This window comes from Triticum aestivum, chromosome 3B (assembly GCF_018294505.1).
Source record: "Triticum aestivum cultivar Chinese Spring chromosome 3B, IWGSC CS RefSeq v2.1, whole genome shotgun sequence".
NCBI classification, from domain to species: domain Eukaryota; kingdom Viridiplantae; phylum Streptophyta; class Magnoliopsida; order Poales; family Poaceae; genus Triticum; species Triticum aestivum.
Window position 1 is genome coordinate 778,856,054 of NC_057801.1, and position 13,577 is coordinate 778,869,630.

Below are 13,577 nucleotides of genomic sequence, written 5' to 3' on the forward strand. Positions count from 1 at the left end.
CATCCTGGGCTGAGGTGGCACGTCCCTGCGCTAGCTTGCGTCACGTTGGACTTTGTCCCGTAGATTTGCTTCGAGTTGGAGGTCTTCATGAGCAGCAATGTCGTCGAAATGACGCTTACTAGAGTGCTCGTCGCTTCTGCTTACCATGACAACCGCCATCGGGTAAGAGGACGAGAGAGTTGGCGGATCTGGGGAGCGTCGAAAAGAGTGGGCGAGGTGATCAAACCAATGAATTTCAGATCTTGAAGCGGGGAAGTCTAAAGGGTGATCCAGGGTTCCCCGACGCAGCTAGAGCCATTTTATAGACAGGGAGGGTGTGTTGAAGTATAAATCCATAGCCCACCTTTCCCATTAGCTTGAACTTCTAGGTAAATGGGTTGGTGCATGCAATTCTATATGGTATCAGAGCCAAGAGGTCTTGAGTTCAAGACTCAGCCGGTGCAATTTAAAAATAAAAAATTCAGCCTACTTTCTATCAATGTTTATGCCCGAGGGAGCGACACATGAGGGGAGTGTTGAAGTATAAATGCATAGCCCACCTTTCCCCAAAAGCTCAACTGCCTGGTGCGTGCAGTTCAACATCGAACGCCTTGGGCTGGACAGGATTTGGCCTATGGGACTCCTGGTTGGGCTCGACCACATCTGCATCCAAAGAGGAGGCATGCCCAACCACACAAGAAGCGCCATGAGCCCCGAATGAGGGTTGGGCCTACTAGCCAGGTCAAGTGGAAGGTCAACCGAGCCCATCACCAGAACCTGGTGGTGCACCTATTGAGGCCCCACCACCAAGTCAGACCTAGGAGGACTCCGCCCATCAGAGGGTTCTAGGGAGCCATGTGTCGAAGATTTGCGCTACAGAGTACTGTCACTGTGAGCCCATAGCCGCCATGCTTGGCCCTCCCAAGCCCATCTAGAGGGCGTCCTTGAGAGCCATTCCCCGTGGCACCGGCGCTGCCACCACCCCCTTGCCATATGCCAGCGCCGACGTCCGCAACAAGGACCAGATCGAGGAAGTAGGCACGAGAGAGAATAAGAAAGGCAGTGCGGAGTCGAAATCGCACGAGAACCATTGGGATCAACCCACATGAACCCTGAGAAACCACCATCGTCAACTGCATCAATGCGGTGATGGCCTTGCTCTCCTAGGACGAAAGCTTGACGCTGCCACTATTTGTTGCGGTTGTGGCAAACTGCCTGTCATGCCCCGTCCATTTAATCTCCCAGCAGCTTCCTCCGCCACCGGCATAGAGCCCTCCTCCAGTACCAGTGGAATCCCAAGATCCACCTCAAACTCCTCATTGCAGTAGCCTTTCAAGGAAGCCAGTGCCCAAAACTGGCCGCATTGACTGTCTTAGGTAGCGACCAGGACAGAAACTAGCAAGGGAAGGCCTCCCTGCCCCCCTCCCCCGCGTCCAGGATCTAAGTTCGCCCGCGCATAGCCTCCGGGGTCACCCTTTCTTCTAAGCGACCTGAAGCGAGCTCCTTCAACTGGATGCTAGCTAGTGAACGTGACAAGATAGTTTGCACTAACAAAATCATTTTTGTTTACTTATTTGTCAAAGAAACAATTGGTGGATCGATTTGCACATGCGAAAACAAAACAGAGAATTAAATGAAGCAGGCACCACTCCCAAGGGTAGAGCACAGAAGAGGGCCACCCCTTCCCACTCTCTGTCTATTTACGCACAACCGCAGTTGCAATCCATATCTGGCAGGTTGAGTCACTTATTTTGAGACAGAGGGAGTAGTATTTTCACGTGGTTAACATCACCTCTTATATTACCTATGTACCATGACATGCCAAAGGGTGCCACTCTAGGTCATTCGACCGACTTAGTGATGGATCGGTCCTTGGAATCGTACGAGTGGGCCTTTTGTAGACATCATATCACAAATGTCATATCCCCGCATGCAAAAGACACATCCTTATTCTTCTCGCTCGCAGTAGTTGCCGCATTGCCGCCTGTCCATTGCCTTGCGACCTCTCGTTGCCTCCTGCATGCAACATCGTGCGGCCACACGCTGCCTCAACAATTGCAACACCGGTGACCGCATGATCCGCCCTATGCAGATTGTGCTGCCGTTCTAGCAAATCGTCCCATTGGTCCCAACATTTGTCTCGGGCTGCAGCTCCCGCTGTAGCCATTACGGACTGTTGCAAAAACCGGTGCTGGTTCCAGCAACCAGACATCGCACTTCCAGCTCATGGCTGAGCCGGTTTCAGCATCTCACGCCGACGCATTGTAGCACAATGTTGTCGTCGTTCCAACACTACCCCTCACTGATGCAGCTCTGGTCGTGGCCGGTTGCAGCTTGCGGCCTAGCTGGTTCCAACATCTTGTGCTTGTCGCAGCATCCTGGGTATCCCCCCCTCCGCATCATTCAGCTCTTGGCATGGCCGGTTGCAGCTTGGCGTGCTCGCGCTCATAGCGCCACAACCCACCAGTTGCAGCATCCCTCTACCCGTCGTGCATCATTGCAGCTTCCCACATCGTCGCAGGATACACCACCACAAGCTATTTGTCGTGCCATCACCTCGCCCCCTCCTCTATCGCCCTTGTACATGCAGCACCTCCCGGTTCAGACTTACCGGCTCATGCCCTTGGGCACTACCTGTGATGATAATGTGCCGGAATAGTCGTCGCCATTGGGTAGCGTGATGTCATCGAAAGTAATGATGTTGAGAGATCTTGAGGATATTAGCCCATAGGGAAGAGTGATGTTGAGAGATCTTCTAGATCCATTTGGTAATCATGGCTAAGTTCATTTTTTTCAGTTTGTTATGCCAAGTCCCCTTGATTTTTAGGTGTACAAAGATCCTCCCGACGGACCATATGATATTTCCTCTTAAGCCCATCTGCTTCCCAAAAGAAGTGAGATCTAATGGTCTCAAGTTGCTTGTGAACCCCGTCGTCGAGAAGGAACAACCCCGTTGCATAAAAAGGAATAACCAAGTGACAAGCGTTAGTGAGGGAAAGTCTTCCACTTGATGACATAAACTTACCTTGCCACAGTTCTACCCTATAACATATTTTTTCCTACCGTAGGGTCCCAGTCGACACTGGCAAGGGCTCGGTAGGAAGCAGGTAGACCCAAGTACATGGGGAAATCCACAAGTTTATCGTCGAGTAGCTTGGCCACCCGAACACCCTCGGGTGATATTCCATGGTTACCACCTTGCTTTTAGCATAATTGATTTTGAGCCCCAACATTGCCTCGAAGCAAATAGGAGTCGTTCTAATCGCGACCATGCTAGTTTGATTTGGTTCAAACAAAAGCAGGGTGTCGTCCGTGTACTAGAGATGAGAGATGCCGTCGGGGATTAGATGAGCCACTACCCCCTTAAGGTGGCCAACATCCTCGACTTTGGATAGCATGTTACAGAGTGCGTCCACTACAAGGTTGAACAGAAGGGGAGAGATTGGATCAGCTTGCCTAATGCCTTGTTTGTAACCGATGAAAGGCCCGTAGTGCGGTTGATACAATGGAGGTTTGCCACCTAAGACTAGTTCCATGATTTGGTGGATAAACCCTGCATACAAATCCTTGCGGAGGAGAACCTCCTTGAGAAGGACCGGTTGACCAGGGTGTACGCCTTGTCGAAGTCGAGTTTTAGGCGATGACTTTCTGTTTCTTGCATTTGATCTCGTGGACCTCGTGGAAGCGGAGGATCCCCTCTAGAACGTGCCTTCCCTTAAGGAAGGTCATCTGGCTAAAATCAACGATCTTGGCCGCTATAGGACCCAACCTTCTCGAATAGTCCTTAGTTACTAGTTTGAAGATGACATTGATCGGAGCTATGGGGCGGAACTGAATAAGCCTATGAGCGCCATATGAGAGCCATGATGGAGAAGTTGAGTCTTGATATCAATCGTACCCAGGGCAAGACCATTGATAATGTTAGCTACAATAGGCTTAATAAAAGGCCAACAACGCTTGAAAAAGGCGGCCACAAAGCCATCTAGCCTCGGTGTTGTGTCAGTCTTCATTGAATTAAGTGCAGTCCTAATTTCTTCATCCTAAAAGCCAAGATCAACTCCTCGTTGTCTACTAACGCGACCACCCCGTCTCCCAACTAAAATTGTGGGCGGAACCATGCCCTTTTGCACAAAGCTTTACGTTTATGGCCATTGGCGATGACATGAAATTATCCAGTCTTCACGTCCCCTTTAAGCATCCATTTTAGACCCCCCCCCCCCCGCGATGCCAGTAGATGTCTTTTCCTTGTGTGTTTGATAATGGTGCTCTTCGGAACTTATCTGCGTTGTCAGCCTGCCTTGCCAAGGTAGTGTCCACGTCCCTTTTCAGCCCCCTGGCGATGCCAGTAGATCTCTTTTTCCTTGTGTAGTTTGATAATGGTGCTCTCTGGAACGTATTTGCGTTGCCGGCCTGCCTCGCCAAGGCCAACTATGTTCGCTAGCCCGTCAAGCCAAATAATCTAATCAAGGGTGTCAGCTTTGAGGAGGTGTGCGTTTCTGCTTCTGTCGGCACCCTAACCATGCAGAAACAAACGAAGCTTGCGCAGAAACCTTGCCAACTCTGCAGATAACCATGGTGGATGGTGGTTGCCATTCGGCCTTGAGTTGATCGAAAAACTCCCCATCTTCGAACCAACCTAGTTCAAAGAAGAATCTAGGGGGCGGCCTAGGGGAATCTTCCCTCGACGAGAAGAAAAAAGGTTTGTGTTCAGATCCAATCCTAGTTTTAGCCTTAAGCCAAGAAGTGGAGGAACACCGTTTCCCAATCAGCAGAGACGAAAACCCTGTCTGATACTGATCTAACCAGAGCTAGCTGACGGTTGGCCCATGTTTATCTTGCACCCATCATACGTATCTCATGCAAAGCCATGTTGGCAATGGCATCATTAAACCTATTGATACAAGTGCAGCAGATATTATCTGAGCTCCTGTCAGCTCCAAATCTAATTAGATTAAAACCGCCTCTAATCTACAGGTATATATCATAAAACTACCGGTATTGCGATTAGGTTTCCAAAGCACTTGTTTTTAAAATTCGCCGAAAAGTACCGTAAATTTTGGTCACCTGACCCGTTCAGTTAGAGGATATATAGAAAAAGCTTGCCAAATGCTCTAACTTCATCGTGTATGCTTCTTCTTTAGAGCTAGACCGCCGTTAAGTTCAAGGATCTTGCATGTGGTTTCGGTTGCTATCACAAGCGGATAGGAGTAAGCGAATGATCAACCAACCCATACACCACACAAAGTTCCTAGTAACTTTGGTTAGCCGTAGTTTCGATCTTGGCACTGAGAGAAAATTGACCTGATGACCAACATTGGATTTCATATAGGCCTTTGTTAATACCTAGAAAGATGCCACCCAATGGCCTTGTGCTGGCACCCATTGCCAACAAAATTCTCTAACGGATCAATAGTTTAAGCTTGAAGAAAGTTAAAGATGATTTGATTTCCTGTAGAGCAATACAATCGATGTGCTCTCTATCTACATATTCTTCAAGTTGGGCCCGCCGTTTGGTATGGCTGAAACCCCTAAGATTCTAGAAAACCATCTGCACTATAAAACATTTCTGCGAAGGCACACCCCCTTGGTGCTAAGCGACTTGAGGTTAGGTTTTGTTTCAGCCTTGGGCGTGCTCGAACCCCCTTGGTCGAGAAGATTAGAACCCGGATCCCCACCGGAAGGAGAAGGAAGGGGGGCCTCCCCCTCGCCTCAGTGGCTAGCGCAACTTCAACAGCTTTGTGAGCAGCAACATCAACAAGCGCGGCTTGAGCGAGTACTCTGGCCTTAATCCGGTCTGTTGAACCTTTTGCCCCTTAGATTCCTAGAAAAACTCACCCCACTATCAATAGTAATAGCAATAATCTAGGATTCGGTGAAATCATGAAGAACAGAATACTCGGGAAAGAGATTACCTGGTTTCCCCAAATCTTCTCCATCGTGAGTTGTTGTGCCCACCGTATGGAGGGGTCAACCTTGCCTCCTTTGTTCCCGATGCCGCGGCGAGAAGGACCCATCGATGTAGTCTTCGTGCACTTGCCCTTGGGGATAGAAAAGGAGGCCAGTAGATCCTCGCGAAGCTTGGAAGCCGACGCATGAATGTATCTTGGTGTTGCTTCTCCTGCATGCTGGGAAACATACCCGACATGGGAGCCGAGGTCTGCATCGACATAGACGAAAGAGGAGAGAGCAGGGGCGCCATGGGTTGGTCTTGGGCGACGAGGTTAGAGCCCCGTGCACTTGGGTCTCATTTGCGAGAGCGCTTAGCTTCTCCTCCCTTTCTTTCATCACACAAGTAGAAAATGGCCAATTGGTCAGGCTTTCCCAGCCCGAGTCTGCCCTGTCAGCATGATGAAGCTTGAAAGCCTTGCCCGTCGAGATGACCACCTTCCCTGGCTTTGTCGAGGAAAAGATGTCGACCACCCACAAGGTTTACTTAGGCGAGATAAATGAATCAAAAGTACCGTGAGAGAGCGCAGAGACCACATTCTCAAGCCCGGCCAGGACCTTATTGGAAATTGCTTTAGAGGCATCTGCCCCTGCACTGTGAAGATTAGAGCCATACTCATCAACCAAGTAAAGTTTTTTGGACAAGGGAACCTTCCTCACTGCCAGCATTCTGCACTCGGAGAGTGGCGATGAAGAGAGGATCGCAGAAGGAGCACTTTTGGAGCCCGCATCATCTTTACCTCCAGCCCCTTTTGAAGCTAGAGATTTGTAAGCTGCTTGGGTCTCGGAAGCTTCTATAAATCTTATCGAGGAGCTTGCGCGTTCGTGTTTATGGTTGAAATTGCACCCTCCTAACTGGGGGGAGGTGGAGATTGCTCTTTTTTGTCGATCTCCACCTCACACCAGATTATGTACCCTTTGTTGCCAACGATACAGTTGGTGCAGTTGAGTTTGGTCGGGTTTGATGCAGAAGATCATTGCGCGCACATGACCTTTTTTGATGACCGAGAGCTGGTCTACAACCGTAATCCCGCTAATCAGCTTTAGGGCTAGGTTCATCAGATTTATGTTCTTTTTCAGTGAGTAGGCTATGCCCCAAAATTTGACCCAGGTGCTAAGAAGTGAACAACAGACCAGAACATGCAACACCGATTCAACGGAGGTAGCCTTGCATTTGCTAATGGGTAGATTCATGCCCCTGTTGTTAAGGCAAATGCGATGCTTTGTTTGTTTGGAAACACCACCGAGAAGGTTGAATTGTTGGACTGCTCTTCTTGCCAATCCACATCTTCAACCTTTATGAGGCTATTCAACTCGGCCACCATTTCGTGGCATGAAAGCTTACGGTTCCGAAATGGGCACTCGATCGTAGCATACTCATCCCTTTTTCATATGAAACCAATGGGTGGAAACGTACAGTCCGACAAGAAATGACCAAAACGGCCATAGTGGAAACCCTCAGAGGTATTTGTGGCTCTAGAAGAAGGTAGTCTACTTGTGCTTGAGGAGCCTTTGCTGAAATTTTTCTTAGATCTAGGGTTGTAGTTCTGATTGGCGTTGTCATATCGCTTGCCATGGTTCCCTCTGTTGCCTTGGCTGTGCCCCTGGTGCTGGTAGTTGCCTCCCAGGCTTCTAGCAGCATGCGATTCGTAGGAATCCGGGTTGTCCCTGTGAGGGCCACCCACATCCTGGGCTGAGGTGGCACGTTCCTGCGCTAGCTTGCATCATGTTGGAGTTTGTCCCATAGGTTTGCTTCGAGTTGGAGGTCTTCATGAGCAGCAATGTCGTCGAAATGACGCTTACTAGAGTGCTCGTCGGTTCTGCTTACCTTGGCAACCACCGTCACGTAAGAGGATGAGAGGGTTGGCGGATCTGGGGAGCGTCGAAAAGAGTGGGCGAGGTGATCAAACCAATGAATTTTAGATCTTGAAGCGGGGAAGTCTAAATGGAGATCCAGGGTTCCCCGACGCAGCTGGAGCCATTTTATAGACAGGGAGGGTGTGTTGAAGTATAAATCCATAGCCCACCTTTCCCATTAGCTTGAACTTCTTGGTGAATTGGCTGGTGCGTGCAATTCTATATGGTATCAGAGCCAAGAGGTCTTGAGTTCAAGACTCGGCCGGTGCAATTTAAAAATAAAAATTTCAGCCTACTTTCGGTCCATGTTTATGCCTGAGGGAGCGACACATGAGGGGAGTGTTGAAGTATAAATGCATAGCCCACCTTTCCCCAAAAGCTCAACTGGCTGGTGTGTGTAGTTCTACAGGGAACGCCTTGGGCTGGACCATGATTTGGCCTATGGGACTCCTAGTTGGGCTCGACCACATCTGCATCCAAAGAGGAGGCATGACCAACCACACAAGAAGCGCCATGCGCCCCGAACGAGGGTTGGGCCGACTAGCCAGGTCAAGTGGAAGGTTAACCGAGCCCACCACCAGAACCTGGTGGTGCACCTATTGAGGCCCCACCACCAAGTCAGACCTAGGAGGACTCCGCCCATCAGAGGGTTCTAGGGAGCCACGTGTCGAAGATTTGCGCTAGAGAGCACTGTCACTGTGAGCCCATCGCCGCCATGCTTGGTCCTCCCGAGTCCATCTAGAGGGCGTCCTTGAGAGCCATTCCCCGTGGCCCCGACACTGCCACCACCCCCTTGCTATATGCTAGCGCTGCCCCCACCCCCTTGCCATATGCCAGCGCCGAAGTCAGAAACAAGGACCAGATTGAGGAAGTAGGCACGAGAGAGAATAAGAAAGGCAGTGCGGAGTCGAAATCACACGAGAACCATTGGGGCTCAACCCACATGAACCCTGAGAAACCACCATCGACAGTTGCATCAATGCGGTGATGGCCTTGCTCTCCTAGGGCGAAAGCTTGACGCCGCCACTATTTGTTGCGGTTGTGGCAAACTGCCTGTCATGCCCAGTCCATGTAATCTCCTAGCAGGTTCCTTCGCCACCGGCACAGAGCCCTCCTCTAGTACCAGTGGAATCGCAAGATCCACCTCAAACTCCTCATTGAGTAGCCTTTTGAGGAAGCCAGGGACCAAAACTGGCCGCATTGACTGTCCTGAGTAGCCACCAGCACAAAAACTAGCAAGGGAAGGCCTCCCTGCCCCCCTCCCCCGCGTCTAGGATCTAAGATCGCCCGCGCATAGCCTCCGGGGTCACCCTTTCTTCTAAGCAACCTGAAGCGACCTCCTTAAACTGGATGCTAGCTAGCGAACTTGACAAGATAGTTTGCACTAACAAAATAATTTTTGTTTACTTATTTGTCAAAGAAACAACTGGTCGATCGATTTGCATATGCGAAAACAAAACAGAGAATTAAATAAAGCATGCACCACTCCAAGGGTAGAGCACAGAAGAGGGCCACCCCTCCCCACTCTCTGTCTATTTACGCACAACCGCAGTTGCAATCCATATCTGGCAGGTTGAGTCACTTATTTTGAGACAGAGGGAGTAGTATTTTCACGTGGTTAACATCACCTCTTGTATTACCTATGTACCATGCCATGCCAAAGGGCGCCACTCGACGTCATTCGTTCGGTTCAGTGATGGATCGGTCCATGGAATCATATGAGTGGGCCACTTGTAGACATCATATCACAACTGTCATCTCCCCTGCATGCAAAAGAGACATCCTTATTCATCTCACTCGCAGTAGTTGCCGTAGTGTCGTCGGTCCGTTGCCTTGTGACCTCTCGTTGCCTCCTGCATGCAACATCGTGCGGCCACTCGCAGACTCAACAATTGCAACACCGGTGCCCGCATGGTCCGCCCTATGCAGCAAATTGTGTTGCCGGTCTAGCAAATCGTCCCATCGGTCCCAACATTTCTTGGGCTGCAGCTCCCACCATAGCCATTACCGACTGTAGAAAAACCGGTGCTGGTTCCAGCAACCAGACATCGCACTTCCAGCTCATGGTTGAGCCAGTTCCAGCATCTCACGCCGCCCCATTGTAGCACAACGTTGTCGCTGTTCCAGCACTACCCCTCACCAGATGCAGCTCTGGTCGTGGCCGGTTGCAGCTTGCGGCCTAGCTGGTTCCAACATCTTGTGCTTGTCGCAACAACTTGGTTATCGCCCGCCCCCCCTCCGTATCATTGCTGCTCCTGGCATGGCCGGTTGCAGCTCGGCGTGCTCGCGCTCGTAGCGCCACAACCCGCCGGTTGCAGCATCCCTCTACCCTCGTGCATCGTTGCAGCTTCCCACATCGTCGCAGGATACACCACCACAAGCCAGTTGTCGTGCCACCACCCTTCGGTCACGACATGCCCTCAGCTACATGTCGTGGCCATAGAGGGAAGGGTGAGGACACAACGACAGGTGACCATGATGTTGATGGAAAAGGAGCGCCCTCGCCCTGGCTCCACAGCTCCCGCCCTCGCCATTGCTAATTTGGCAGCCGTGGGGAAGAATAGGAGGGGGGTTCTATTCTCGACCACTCCCATCAAAACTGCGGCACAGGGAAGGAGTGGTAGGGAGGCGGCGGCAAGGGAGATCAATTTTACGGCTATGGAATTCGGGGTGGTTGGCTTCAATTTTGTTGTTGTGGGGAGAAGATAGAAAATGGGGACACGAGGAGATAGACCGAGTTGCAGATATGTATCATTAGCTATCCATGTTTTTTTTCTTAAAAAGGAGGTTGAACCCGTGACCTCGACATCCAGATGATGCACACAATCATTTTTGTTATATTATTCAACAAAGCCTTACAAGATAAAACATCGATCCACCTGAAGCCACCTTCTAGGCAACACTTGTCGCTACACCTACAAGCTTGATGATGGGGTTGGCCATGATCAAGGCGGCTTGCCTTGACCTCACACCTATGCACATCATCTAAAAATGGAGCACCGGTCCAGTAGACCCTTAGCACGCACCGCATGCGCATGCTCCAAAGGTCGCCACCCCCGTCTTCCGCAAACCTATCTTCAGGATAGAGATCAATGCAATGACCTTGTCAGGCCTACCATCGATGCCACCACGGTGCTAGGCGCCGCCACCGCTTGCGCATGTCCATCATAATTAGTTTGCTGTCGAGACCTTGCTGCACCATGCCGATAATACTCGTTGTCTTCGACTCGGAAGAAACCAAGCCGCTCCACCTAAGGACCCCTCCAGCCATTACCTGCTCCAAAAAATAATGCCCCTAGGAGGGAGAATGGTGTCGCGTGCTGCCATCATCTACTCCAGGAGACCTAGATCTAGGGTTTCGCCTAGAGCAACCTGGGCGGGAAGATGAGAGTCGCAGGAACGATGCCTTTGACAAGGTAAAAAACGCAAATACGCCCCATATTCCGCCATGACCAAAGTCGGTGTGGTTTTCACTGGCAGCAACACCTCCTAGAACCCGCAGCCCGCTAGATCGCCACCAACTATGAGCTCAGTGTCGCCGCCATCATTAGGAGCCGCCGCCGCTGCTTCCGATCCGCAGACCTCGGATGGATGCGATTCTCCCGCATCTAGCGCCGTCGACGCGAGAGATAAGCTCCGTCCTCCATGCGCCTCCTATGACAAACCCGTGTTCAGGATCTCTTGATCTGCCGCCCCGAGGCACCGCCACATGGAGCCACCTCTTGGCCAGTCATCCCCGACGGAGGGGCCGCCGTCGTTGTCATGCCCGGAGCTGTTGCTCCGAGGTCTAAGCGTCGCAGACCGGTCGCCCCCCTTGTCGAGCCGGCGATCCCCGTGATGTTGCCGGAGCGCCGCTGTGCCGCCTAGAGGAACAACAACAAGAGGAGGATCTTGCGCCGCCATGCACAACCCCTCCGGGCAGCCATGGCACTGCCATGAGGAGCCGGATCTCCACCGTCCCCTTCATCGGCGGCTGCCTCTGAGGCGACGAGGGGAGGGAGGAGGGGTGGTGGTGGGGTGCAAGGGTTTGCTTCGGTGCCCTGTAGGAGGTGATGCAAGGGACCTCCTAGCTATCCATTTGACAATTATTGGGTTCAACCCTGTCTCCCGGGAAGGTTGCCCTGGCGAGGTAGCTTCGGCAAAAGTAGCCCCGACAAAGGTTGGCCTGACAAGCCCCATGTGTCAGATTGCACATGGGGTGGCCCTAGGTGGGGCCCCATGTGTTGACTACATATGGGGCGGCCCGTACCGCGCGCCTGTGTCAAAAATCATGACATGGGCGGCATGATGAATGTACATTGAGTAGTCAACCACCACCATGGATGTGTCATGGTGTGGTCTTGTCTAGGTAGTCCTAGATGTAATATTTTTGAAGTGCTCTGTACAGCATATAAGGAATCGAACACTCACTATGTGAGTAGCGAAGCAAGCGAAATATCTCATTCACTTCGTCTCACCTTTCTCTACTCCTTCCTCCTCCCATCGGCACTGTCGTCTTCCCGGTTAGTGCTCCGGCCGCTGGTGAAAGATCGAATTTGGGCTAACAACGATGAGCTCCAGGCTCCAGCATGGGCGTACGGCAGATTTCAGACTCAAAATATTTCCTTCTCACCAATACGATGTATATATAATCTTCACCCACCAACAAGTACACATCAATACAGGGACTGTTGGAATTGAACGCACTACATGTACATATGTATGGAATGTACTAAATGCAAAAAAAAGGAGTATTCACCTTTTGCATGCATCAAATCCACGGCCGACCTGCGTAGAATATATTTGATCTGTCGATCTGTCTGTTCTATCGTTGTACTAGGAGTAAATTGCTCAAAGCCACCACATTTGTGGCTAGGATACTCCAAAACTACCGCTTTTGCCAAAAATCACAAAAGACCACCACTTCTGCGCCAGGTGAATAACAAAATGCACTAATTCAATACTGAGCGGCGTTAATAGCAAAACTGACGGATAGGACCCACATGTCTGAGCTGATGTGGCGAAGACCGGTACTAGTCAATGTTCTACCTGCTGAGGTGGACAGGGGTCCCACTTGTCTGTCTCACACCTTCTTCTTCCTCCTCAATTTTCTCTCTCCCCTTCTCACCAACTCCACCGACGGTCAGAGGCTGCACTCAAGAGGCGTGCCCGCTGGCAAGCCTGCCTTGCAGCGCCGTCGCCTCGCGCTAGCCGGCAAGCCTCGCCCCGCTCCCCCAACGCCGTTGCCCCACCGCTGTTGCCATTTCCGCGACCGTGCCTGCGCGCCGCCGATTCGCACCTGCAGCGACGCCATCCCGCGTCTGCACCCGTAGCGCCGTCGTCCCCGCCCACCACCATCCCGTGTCCGCGCCCGCCCGCCGCCATCCCGCTTTCGCACCTGTAGCGTCGACGCCTCGCACCCGCACCCGCCGGGCCGCCGTCCCCATCTCGAACCCGCACCTGCAGCGCCTCCGCCCCGTCCCCGCACCTGCAGCATCGTCGCCCCGCCCCCGCACCTACGGTGCCGTCGCCCCCGCCCCCTGCCGCCCCACGCCCGCACCCTTAGCTCAAGGTCGTGGCCCTGGATGCCTCGCTGGCTGGCTGGGGTGGTCATGCGGGGACAAGGGGCGGCGCATCCAGGGTTGTCGGGGCCACGCCGGCGCGGGGCGACTGGCTCGAGCAGGAGCCCCGGCGGCGGTCGGCTGCAGCAGAGCCCGAGCAAGGGGAGAGAAAAGAAAGGAGGAGGCGTGGGGGAATAGGGCGGCGAGCGGTGCCCTTGTGGCTGGTGCGGCGACTCCTCTCGGGACAGGGGCGAG